Source organism: Tachyglossus aculeatus, chromosome 21 (assembly GCF_015852505.1).
Source record: "Tachyglossus aculeatus isolate mTacAcu1 chromosome 21, mTacAcu1.pri, whole genome shotgun sequence".
Lineage (NCBI taxonomy): Eukaryota > Metazoa > Chordata > Mammalia > Monotremata > Tachyglossidae > Tachyglossus > Tachyglossus aculeatus.
In genome coordinates this window covers 78,657,670-78,667,704 of record NC_052086.1, presented here as the reverse complement: position 1 = coordinate 78,667,704, position 10,035 = coordinate 78,657,670, and the positions used below count along the sequence as shown (strand labels likewise).

The window sequence follows — 10,035 nt, the reverse complement described above, 5'->3', positions numbered from 1 at the left end:
AGAGAGGAGAAATTACATTTTTTATCTTATACCTCAGATATTTTGTTCTGTGTATTTTAATATTGTGGGTCTTTAATTTCTGAAGGTTATGTAGTTCGATTGTTGGCTGTAGACGTTTTTGTGGTTGATCTAGAAAGCTGCTAGATATGAATAAAAACTGTTTTAGGGCCACAATCAAGAGTGCTATATCATGTAAATGAATTATATATGCTGAATATTAAGCTATTGGGGTTATCACATGTTTTGTAAGAGTGTAAGTGACTATAGTAGTCATTTTTTCTGCATCTACATCGATTTGCGTTTATGAGAGGGGAGGGGCGGGAGGGACCTGGGGGTACGGGAATGGGGTTTGGCTAAAAACTATGAATTAATACATCGATGAAGCTAAAACGGGCCCCACTGCACCAACTATCATGTATCAACTGTCGTAAATTACTCACTGTTTGTTCAAAGCCAAAGGTTATGTTGTTAGGAGGGGGTGCTTCTTGTGACACTTGTACATACGATCTGATGGAAGCTGTCCAAGCCCACCCTTTTAAGGCATTCCACCAGGCAGTATTCAGCTATTTAACCGTAACTAGTTATTTAGGCAACAAAAAAAAAAAAAAGAAAAAAAAAACCCTGCTAGTTAGGCCATTAACAAACATTCTTTTTATATTTCTTCCAGTATAATAAATTATTGATATCATTGCTGACTTTTATATTATGGGAGGGAAAACATTAATAAAAGGTGATAAAAGCACTGTTTCTATTTTTTTCTTTTTTTCCAAAAAAGAAAGTAATAAAAACTTAAATTCTTTGTACCAGTTAAAAGAAAATGTATAAAATTTACACATCTGTGCAGTGGAGTTGTTAAGTTCTAGAAATACACAGCCTATGATGCTTTAGATTTAGCCCAGTAGAACAACTGTTAGAGACAGACGTATCATTTTTATGGAATTACATGATAATCATAATCAGATTTATATAAGCATTTTACAAGTATTGCAACCATTGGGTAGGTAATCATGGTATTTTCATCAGCTTGGTACTTTTTGAAACATGAACCGTGTTGTGTAAACAATCTGCAATTTTTCAATCCGTGACGGCCTGCCCCTCCTCACCCCTCACGCTCCCCCCACCCACCCCCATTCATTTTCCAACCAGGAATTTTTAGTTAACTCATCGGGCCCAGGACAACTTTCTGCCTGGAGCCAAAGAAGGCCCTCCTCCTTGCAAAACAATGAATGTGAATGTCATATTATCTGGGCACTGGGAAGCTCACACATCCAACTGATGGAAGGTGCCTCTCTGGCAGATTCAGGCGCAGTTGAAAAATTGCAATTTGTCTGTGCATATGTTTGGACTCTTTCCATGTTGTCCTGTTTACAAGTTAACCTAAGTTGGGGTGTTTGTCACGGGTCTTCCTGTTTTTGTATTTAAATAAGTAAAGCAGGAAACTGCCCTGGTCACAGTTTTCCTGCAGATAGTTATATCCTCATGTGTAACGGGCACGCCCCATGGCGTGCCCTTTAGTAAGTTATCAACTCACCGCTGTGAACCTGCCAACTTGCTATAACAACTCTGCTTTAAAAACAAAGTGTTTGTGATCCGGCTTCCTCTTTGTCATCGTATGTGCATGCAATATGATCAGTTGGACAATAACCATCAATAAAGTTTCACAAGATTTGAAAACCAAGTTTCTGTAGCATTGATGTCTAAGACTGAAAATAGACTATCTTTAGGAGAAACGAAAGAGCGAGAAAATCTGTCTATCAGCAAAAATGGCACAGTAGCGTTTATTTCCACCAGTGGGGGGAATAATGTGTAATTTATAAGACATGCTCGTTCCCTCACCCTGCAAGAACTAATGTGTAAAGAGAGAAACAGCCTATCTATATGATATTTTTTAGAAATTACATTTATTGAAGCACTGAGGCTTTTCACCATGGGTGGGGGGCGGGGGGCAAAAAAAAAATGTTTTCTAAACGAAAAGCCGCAGACGGAAAGTGTGGGAATGACATTGTTTTTAGAATCACACATAGAATTCTCAAGATGTTGATGATAGCAAAATTTATTTGCAATTTTGATTTCCGTTGATGAGATGTACTTACCCCTGTGATTGTATGGAGTTTAAATAAAATTCTTGAGGGATGTGGGAGCCAACCGAGGACACAGAGTATTTTGTTTAGAAAGCTCCAACAACACTCCAATGAGTCATTTTAAAATGTATGTCTGAGATGTAAGAAAAGGGTCTGGAATTTTTTTTTAAAGTATATATTGGGAATGTTTTCACTTATATGAATAACTACTGATATTATAAATTATGGAAAAAATGATTAATACCACGTGTGGAATATAGTGACTTCTAAACACAAAAAAAATCTGCAAACCCAGAAAATGTGTATATCTGTCTTTAGAAATTAGTGTTTATATCACTACAGTGGTTTGTGAATAAAGAAAACTGGTTTGTAATATTAAAAAAATAAAAGCTTAGTCTGAAAAGGTATATATGTAAGTTGGTTTTCAGAGTCCTTTCACTTGTCTTTTGTATGGGTCAAAGTGCTGCTGAAGACGAATTAAAGGGAATCCACTCCCACTCCTGCCACGCATATAAGGAGACCCATTAATACGTTTAGATTGTATTTTGCCCGTTTCTGAAAGCGCCTTTGGTTCTGGTGTGTATCTCCTGTCATCTTCCAACACTGGAGGCCCTCCAGTCGGGAGGGTCAAGTATAATAACCTTCGAGAATAACAACATTCCTTACATTCAGGCAAATGAATGAAAAGATTCCTCCCCTCCTCCCTTTGCTCTACGCTTAAGTCACGGTGGTGTCACCTGAGGGATTTAGATGACATTTCACCAGGTCGGCTGTAAGTACTACTCCCTGGTGGCATTAATACCCACTCATTAAAGAGGAGATATTTAGAAGGCCCATCTCTGGTATATAGGTTCACTTTTTTAAGGCAGAATGGCTTTCTTAAGCAAATTACCTTTCCAAGAAAGTGCATGCACAAGGCCCAAAACTGTGACCAGGAAAGTAACTCAATTAAGTTGTCACCAATGAAAATGGTAGGCAGACAGTTTCCTTCATTTTGGTTGACTTTTGAAAGCAGAAACTGTCCCCGTTCCACAGAGAAGAACGGAGGAGACCCTGATCTGGAAAGATTTTTCAATCCCCAAGAGAATGTGGAAATGTAAATTCCACTCAACTGTCTCTCCCAGATAATTAAGAAAAACTTTTCTAATTGAAATTGTCAAGATCAAGTCTGAAAGGGGGTGAGGGGGCTAATACAAAGATCTGTGAAAGCAGAAACATATGATAGTTATTTTTAGGCTAATGAATATTTTCTAGCAACTCATGGTAATAATTCACACATCCTCATCTATTTTGACCCAATAATAGTTCATTCCATCCATGAGTCTTTACAGTGTGATCTGGAAGCTTTTTCTGCCTATTGGAAATGTATCCTTATTGAGTTAAATTTAATTCATGTGCATATGCACAAAGGCACTGCCCCCTACACATACACACACACACTCACACACATTTTATATATATATATATATTTTTCATGTGCCACTAGTTGAAGCACATCATCCATCACATCTTCCTTCTTTAATTCACTCATTCCCTAAAACATCTTCCTGTTGTCATATTCCCTTCAGGTCTGTAGCCTGAAAAACAAGTTCTGAAAATGATCTCCTGGGAGCACAGAAGTGTACTCATTTTGTTGAACAACAGATCCAAGGAGATGCTTCTTTATTTTTTCCTCCATTTTCTGGCAGAAGGAATTTTTTTGTTTGGGGGAGTGGAATGAGAGTCTTAAAGCCACTGCAACATTTTCCAAACCACTAGAAGGGAGAGAAATTCTCATTATGGAGTTTTACTGAGATTCACCTTGATACTTGGTTGGCTTCAAAAGTACATCTCACCCCTTAGCTCAGTCAGTGTGTCAGCCCTGGAATAATTGGTGAAACTTGAGTGCTCTCATTAACTGTATTTGCATTCCATGGGAGATGTTTGTTTTCTATTGAAAGAGAACAGTTGTTCTCCTGGCACATTTTATGATTCTCCTGTGACAAGCCAAGACTCACCTAGTGTGCTGCATGCTAATCACCCTTCTGGAACCCTTACAGGAAAAGAAAAAATGACACATAGAAGCCCAAGATAATGAGCATAGCTTTACATCAAACAGATGCCCACACCCTCTAGAAGGAGATTTGGTGTGATGCGATGCCTCCAAAGCGCAAAGCAAATGATCACAATGGAATGAATGACATTTTAGTAGCAGAACCAACCTGCTGGACAGATAAAGAAGTTAAAGTCAATAGTGGTGGGCTGGAAGTGCTTTTCTGTCTAGCCTAAGGATAGCAGGAAAAGAGAGAGACTTTTCTTCCTCTTGGCCAGCATCTGTAGAGCAAACCACTAACCAACTCAAATGGTCTGTTTCACGGAATCGAAGCAAACCGCACACTCAGTGAGCAACTTCCAAGTTATAAACTTCTTCTGACCTTCAGAATTAGAACCGTTCTCAGGGGAAGGAGGCAGATTCTAACAAGAAGAGACTCTCAAAGCCCAAGGGTGAAATCTGAACCAAGAGAACTGGGGATGATAAGAGGTCTGAAGAGTAAGGAACTGTTGCATTCTCCATGAGTCACCAATGACAATGTAGGGCATGCAATTTGCCAGCTCAGCAAAATGCAGGAAAAACACTAGAGAATAGCACACACAGACAAACACCAACAGACATAAGCACAAATGTACTTAGAAGTTCCAGAGGTGGTGGTAGAAAATATTTTGTGTCTCTAGAAACCAGATTTTTATTGAACCACATATATTATCAATCATCTCCAAGGAAAAATGGGAAACAAAAGATCCAGGACAATATTGGGTACAATATTATCTCTCCCATGTACACAGAAACTTCCTAGTAAAGTAAGGCTTTTCTTTACACCTGGCAAATACTAAAATCAGAAGATTTTGCACTGTGTGAGTGAGGTCATTTATATGTTTCAAACCAACATAAGACCAGAACTGGCCAATCTATGTTCAGATGTAGCACTAGTATCTTCAGCTAGAATTCACCTGATAGTTCCATGAAGTTCCCAATAATCAATGACATTTACTGAGTGCTTACTGTATGCAGACCACTGTAGTAAGATCTTGAGAGAGTACAGAACAGAGTTGGTTTGCATGTTCCTTGCATGGCCTGACACAATTTCCAAGCAGGATAATGGCCAAACTCAATATTAAATCAAATTACAAATTGGAAGAGGAAACAGAAAATACAAAGACTAAGCATTATTCAGTGACATTTAGAGGCACTGAGGTTTCAAGTTTCATATGCAAAGCTTGAATCCCTGATTACAAGAAGCCACTCAACATATGCTTTGCCATACCTGAGCCATAGGACTTTGCTTGAAAAAAGTGGATGGAAAAGGTTTCAGATTCATAACCCCAAATTATCTCACCCCCACCTTCCTTTTCATTCTATGTATAATTTTATGCAGAGAAAAATATCTTCTTAAAGAAGCAGTATGGCCTAATGGTAAGATTCCAATCCCAGCTCCTCCACATAAATCAATCAATTGCACTTATTGAGCATTTACTGTGTGCAGAACACTGTACTAAGTGCTTGGGAGAGTACGATATGACAGAGTTGGTAGACACTTTCCCCCACACATGTCTGCTGTGTGATCTTGGGCAAGTTACTTGACTGTTCTGTGACTCAGTTATTTCACCTGTAAAATGGGAATTAAACTCTGAGCCCCATGTGGGATATGGACTGTGTCCAACCTGATTATATTGTATCTACTCCAGTCCTTAGTATAGTGTCTGGCACATAGGAGTCACTTAAAAAAACCACTAAAATTAAAAAAAAATTTCCATGTGGAATTTCTTCTGGTCAGGTCCCAAAGGAGCAGACAGGCATAGCACAGCACAACAGGGAAAATTAAGTGAGACTTCTCCAAACTTTTCCCAGAATGTCCCAGTAGCTTCTGAGAAGTGTAGACAAAAACCAATCCTTTTGCACTATGGATCCTGAAGTTATTTCCCTGAAATTCTCCTGCCAGGACTGCTTGAAAAAGTTTTAAAGAATACTACTTCATCTGTGATCTCACCTTGAACAGGAGGGAGAGGAAACTCCATAAGCCCTGACTCACATGCAGAGTTTTCATTACTTTTGCAAGACATGAGGCGGCAATGGCCATTAGAACTGAGCATTCTGTTAAACTGTTAAACTAATTTTTAAGACCTTGAACTTTGGTAACAAAGAAGTTACTGGTAATAATCTTCTCTTTTTTCACTTCTGCAGCTTCTGTGCTAATGACCCAATGACTGGATTCAAGTCATTTTAAACCTTAGTTCAGTTGTAAAACTTTCATCTAAGCCAAGCCGCCTGCCTCTAATGAATTTTTTATTTGTTTACTCATTGCCTTCTCTGTGATTTAAAAGTAACACTCATCTTCTTTCTATTAATAAAATACTTCCTTAAATCAAGGTTTAATCCAATGCCAACGAAACTGTTTATTACATCTAACATCCCGTTTTTGGTGAAATTGCTGTCTGAAATGAAGGATGCTAAGGAAGGGTGGCAGTCCGTATTTTCCTGTTCTGTGGACATAGATGTAAATTATTCATCCTGGGACTGGCTACAGTGCATCGCGTGGGCTCCCATAAACATGCCCACCAAGGAGCTATGTCTCTCTCCACCTTAGCTCTAGCGTCAAAATGCATTTCATTTCTTTTCCATCTCTGCATTTTCTCCCAGTTTTTGTTTCGAACCAGAGCATCTGCTCTTAATATTGTGGAGTCTCTGGCGAGGAGCAGGGGGAGGCTACTGTGTGTGTGTGGTGGGGGGGCAGGGGGGCGGTGGGCCCACCCTTCATGCCAAGTGGAAGATAAAACTTAATCAGGTCAGACACAGTCGCTGCCCCATATGGGGTTTGCAGCCTAAGTAGGAGGGATAACAGGTATTGAATCCCCATTTTACAAATGAGGAACCTGAAGCATGGAGAAGTGAAGTGACTCGTCCAAGGTCACACAGTATGAGTGGCAGATGCCAGGTTAGAACCGAGGTTCTCTGACTCCTAGACCTGTGCATTTTCCTCTGAACCTTCCTGCTTCTCCACATTCCAGGGATATGGCTTCCCAGGTCCCTGCCAGGGCAGGCTGCCCCTCACCAGGGACTCTCCACCTCCTAATGGGTGATCAACCTTGGGAACCCTGTGTAACAGAGTCCCAGTCTATCCCCCTTACTATCCCTTTCCCCATGGCTAGAACTAGACTGAACATAGCTTAAAGAACCTACCTATCTGGTTTGAGCTGGGACAGCAAGTGGATTAGCAACAAAACTTTTCATCTCTTTTAGCTTTCATTGTCTTACTAAACTGAGGCAGCTTTCTAATCAGGACAGAGCAACTTAAATATCCCAATTCTGCTCTTTTCCAGCTTTCCACCTCATTTCCTCCCAATTTTGTTTCTTCCTTCCCTTTCCATTCAACTTCTCTGAGGCATGAGAGGTACCTCTAAATTATTGCTTATTCTCTCAAAGGTCCTATGCTTTGAGCATTTACCATTGGTGCCAGCGTTCAACTTTGAGCAGGGGGTGAAATGAGGGCAAGGATTTTAGAGAGATGGCTATTGGAGGGAGATGGCTTCTAAGAGGTCACAGGCCAGAAAGCCACCATTCTGGATCTTTTTTAGGCCTATCTAGAAACCATCAGGTCTTATCAGAAACCTAGGATGAGAAAAAACCGGGAATCCAGCTGAAACAGATCTGAGGAAGACTTCGCCAGTGCCCCAGTGGAGTTGGCCAACAGCGAAAAGAACAAGACTACTATTGTGGCATCTGAAGTGGCTATCCGAGGGCCCAGGGGATGGTTCTTCATTGGTCTTACACCCCAAAGAACTACAGATCAACCCCCTTCCACAATGAGCAATTATCTAGTTAGCAGCAGGACTTAGCAGAAAGAGCTGGGAATCAGAGGAGCTGAGTTCTAATCCCTACTCTGCCACTTGCCTTCTGCGTGAGCTATTTCTTTGTGCTTCAGTTTCCTCCTCTGTAAAATGGGGATTCAATACCTGTTCTCCCTACCTCTTAGACTGTGAGTTTCATGAGAGGCAGGGGCTGTAACTGATCATCTTGAACCTACTTAGTACAGAGCTTGGCGCTAAACAAAAAAATCATTAAAATTAATATCTGGTATGGCTCTCACAGCACTTCAGTGTCTATACTGGCAACCTGGAACACTCTCGCCACAAGCTTTGGGTGCTCTAGTCCCAATCAATCAATAGTAGCACTCACTGTCTGAACACTTACAAAGTCTCTGTACTATGTAATTAAGAGAAACAAGACATATATTCCCTGTACTGTAGAAGGTTACAATCTAATGGACACACACCCCAGAGGCTCCTGAGATTTTAAGTCTCTAGCTACCCTCACCCCCATCCCCACCCTGCATGTCTTTCATGCCATGAATGCCGAGGAGAGGAACATCTGCAGAAATGTGTCCTGAGACTTATGTCATGGCACCTAACCTTTTCCCTCATCGGTGTCCCTGAAAATCTTTATGGTGGCCCTTGTCTGCTCTGTAAGAATTCTCCACTTTTTGCCAACATTCACACTGTAAAGGATCCAAGTCAGGGGTAGGTAAGGAGCTGAGGAATGAAATTGATAGTCAACACCATTTAGAAGGAGAAAAAAGAATTTACCATGATAACTGGTAGAGAATATTTGATGTGATCTACACAAATGACATAGAAATTCTTATGCACTTCCGTCTGTGGCCCTTCTAATGACTTCATATAGATACCTGTGACTCTCAGGAAGACCCCAATGGAGACCCCAGATTTGGTCACTACAGTCATCTCACTCCAGACTAGCAACCAGAAACCTCATCAAGGTAGTGGCCTCATTCGAGTGATCACCCTCCAGGACTTTTTGTGCCCTACCCCAGTCCACTCATTGACATTATCATCCAAGAAGAGAACTGGGCCCAGACAGCATACGAGTTGGGCTTTTTTCTTGCTCCCTGCTAGGTCTCTCTGTGGGGATACTATTTCTCTACTGACATATTTCCAAACATAATGGAAAAAACTGGAGGGGAAAAAAAAACATCTATTACCGCTGAATAAATGAAAGTCTCCAGTGAAAGCCCCTGAGGCGGTTTGGTTCCAACCTAATCTAATCCTTGTCTCTGTTTTGGGATCACGATCTCAATGAACATGCTGTCGGCCTGAATGTAGAAAGAAGCAAATGCACCCGAGCCAGAGAGCCTGAAGAAAGTGCCATTATAGGGTCTCTCAAGTGCCTTTCTCAGGCCTACTGGCTCTCTGGACTGCTGGCATTTTAGAAACTGATAAGTCTCCAGCCCTTTCCTCCCATTACTGCAAATCAGTCAATCAATCAGTGCTTTTTATTGGGTGTTTAACTATGTGCAGAGCATCAGCTGTCTCCTAGGGATGGTCCAGCAGCCCAAACTCTAGGGAAAAATGGGAGCAGGACTTTTTTGTGTTTTAGGAACAGAAAAAAAGCATAGACCAGGTCAGAGTTCAGCCCCATATCATCTAGCAAACCAATCAGAGCAATCCCGGACCAAACTCAGTGTTGAAATGATCTAGAATCTTCTAGGTTGGTTCTTAATTCCCTGTCTGTGACCCCCAGTAGGTCATAAACTCTAGATTGAGCTCACTGCGGGCAGGGAACACAGTGTGCGCTAGTGGTTAGAGCATAGGCCTCGGAGCCAGAGGACCTTGGTTCTAATTCAGACACCACCATGTGTTTGCTGTGAGACCTTGAGAAAGTCACTTAACTTCACTCTGCCTCAATTACCTCATCTGTAAAATGGGGATTAAGACTGTGAGCCCCATGTGGGACATGGATTGCGTCCAACCTGACTGGCTGATTAGTACAGCACCTGGCCTATTGCAAGTGCTTAACAAATACCATTAAAAAAAGGAACAAGTCTACCAACTCTGCTATATTGTACTCTCATAAGTGCTTTAAACAGTGCTCTGAACTCAGTAAGAGGTCAATAACTTTGATTGA

The 10,035-nt window shown here is 41.0% G+C and overlaps 1 protein-coding gene across 9 annotated transcripts in view; it reads left to right on the top strand.

Annotated features, from left to right (window-relative positions):
* RBFOX1 (RNA binding fox-1 homolog 1) overlaps positions 1–1,674 on the top strand; it is a 2,849,206-nt gene extending 2,847,532 nt beyond the window's left edge. For all 9 annotated transcript variants that reach the window (XM_038762608.1, XM_038762609.1, XM_038762601.1 and 6 more), the window contains one exon: positions 1–1,674. This exon is cut by the window's left edge. The gene's annotated coding sequence lies outside the window, so the exon portion shown is untranslated.
* The last annotated feature ends 8,361 nt before the right edge of the window (positions 1,675–10,035 follow it).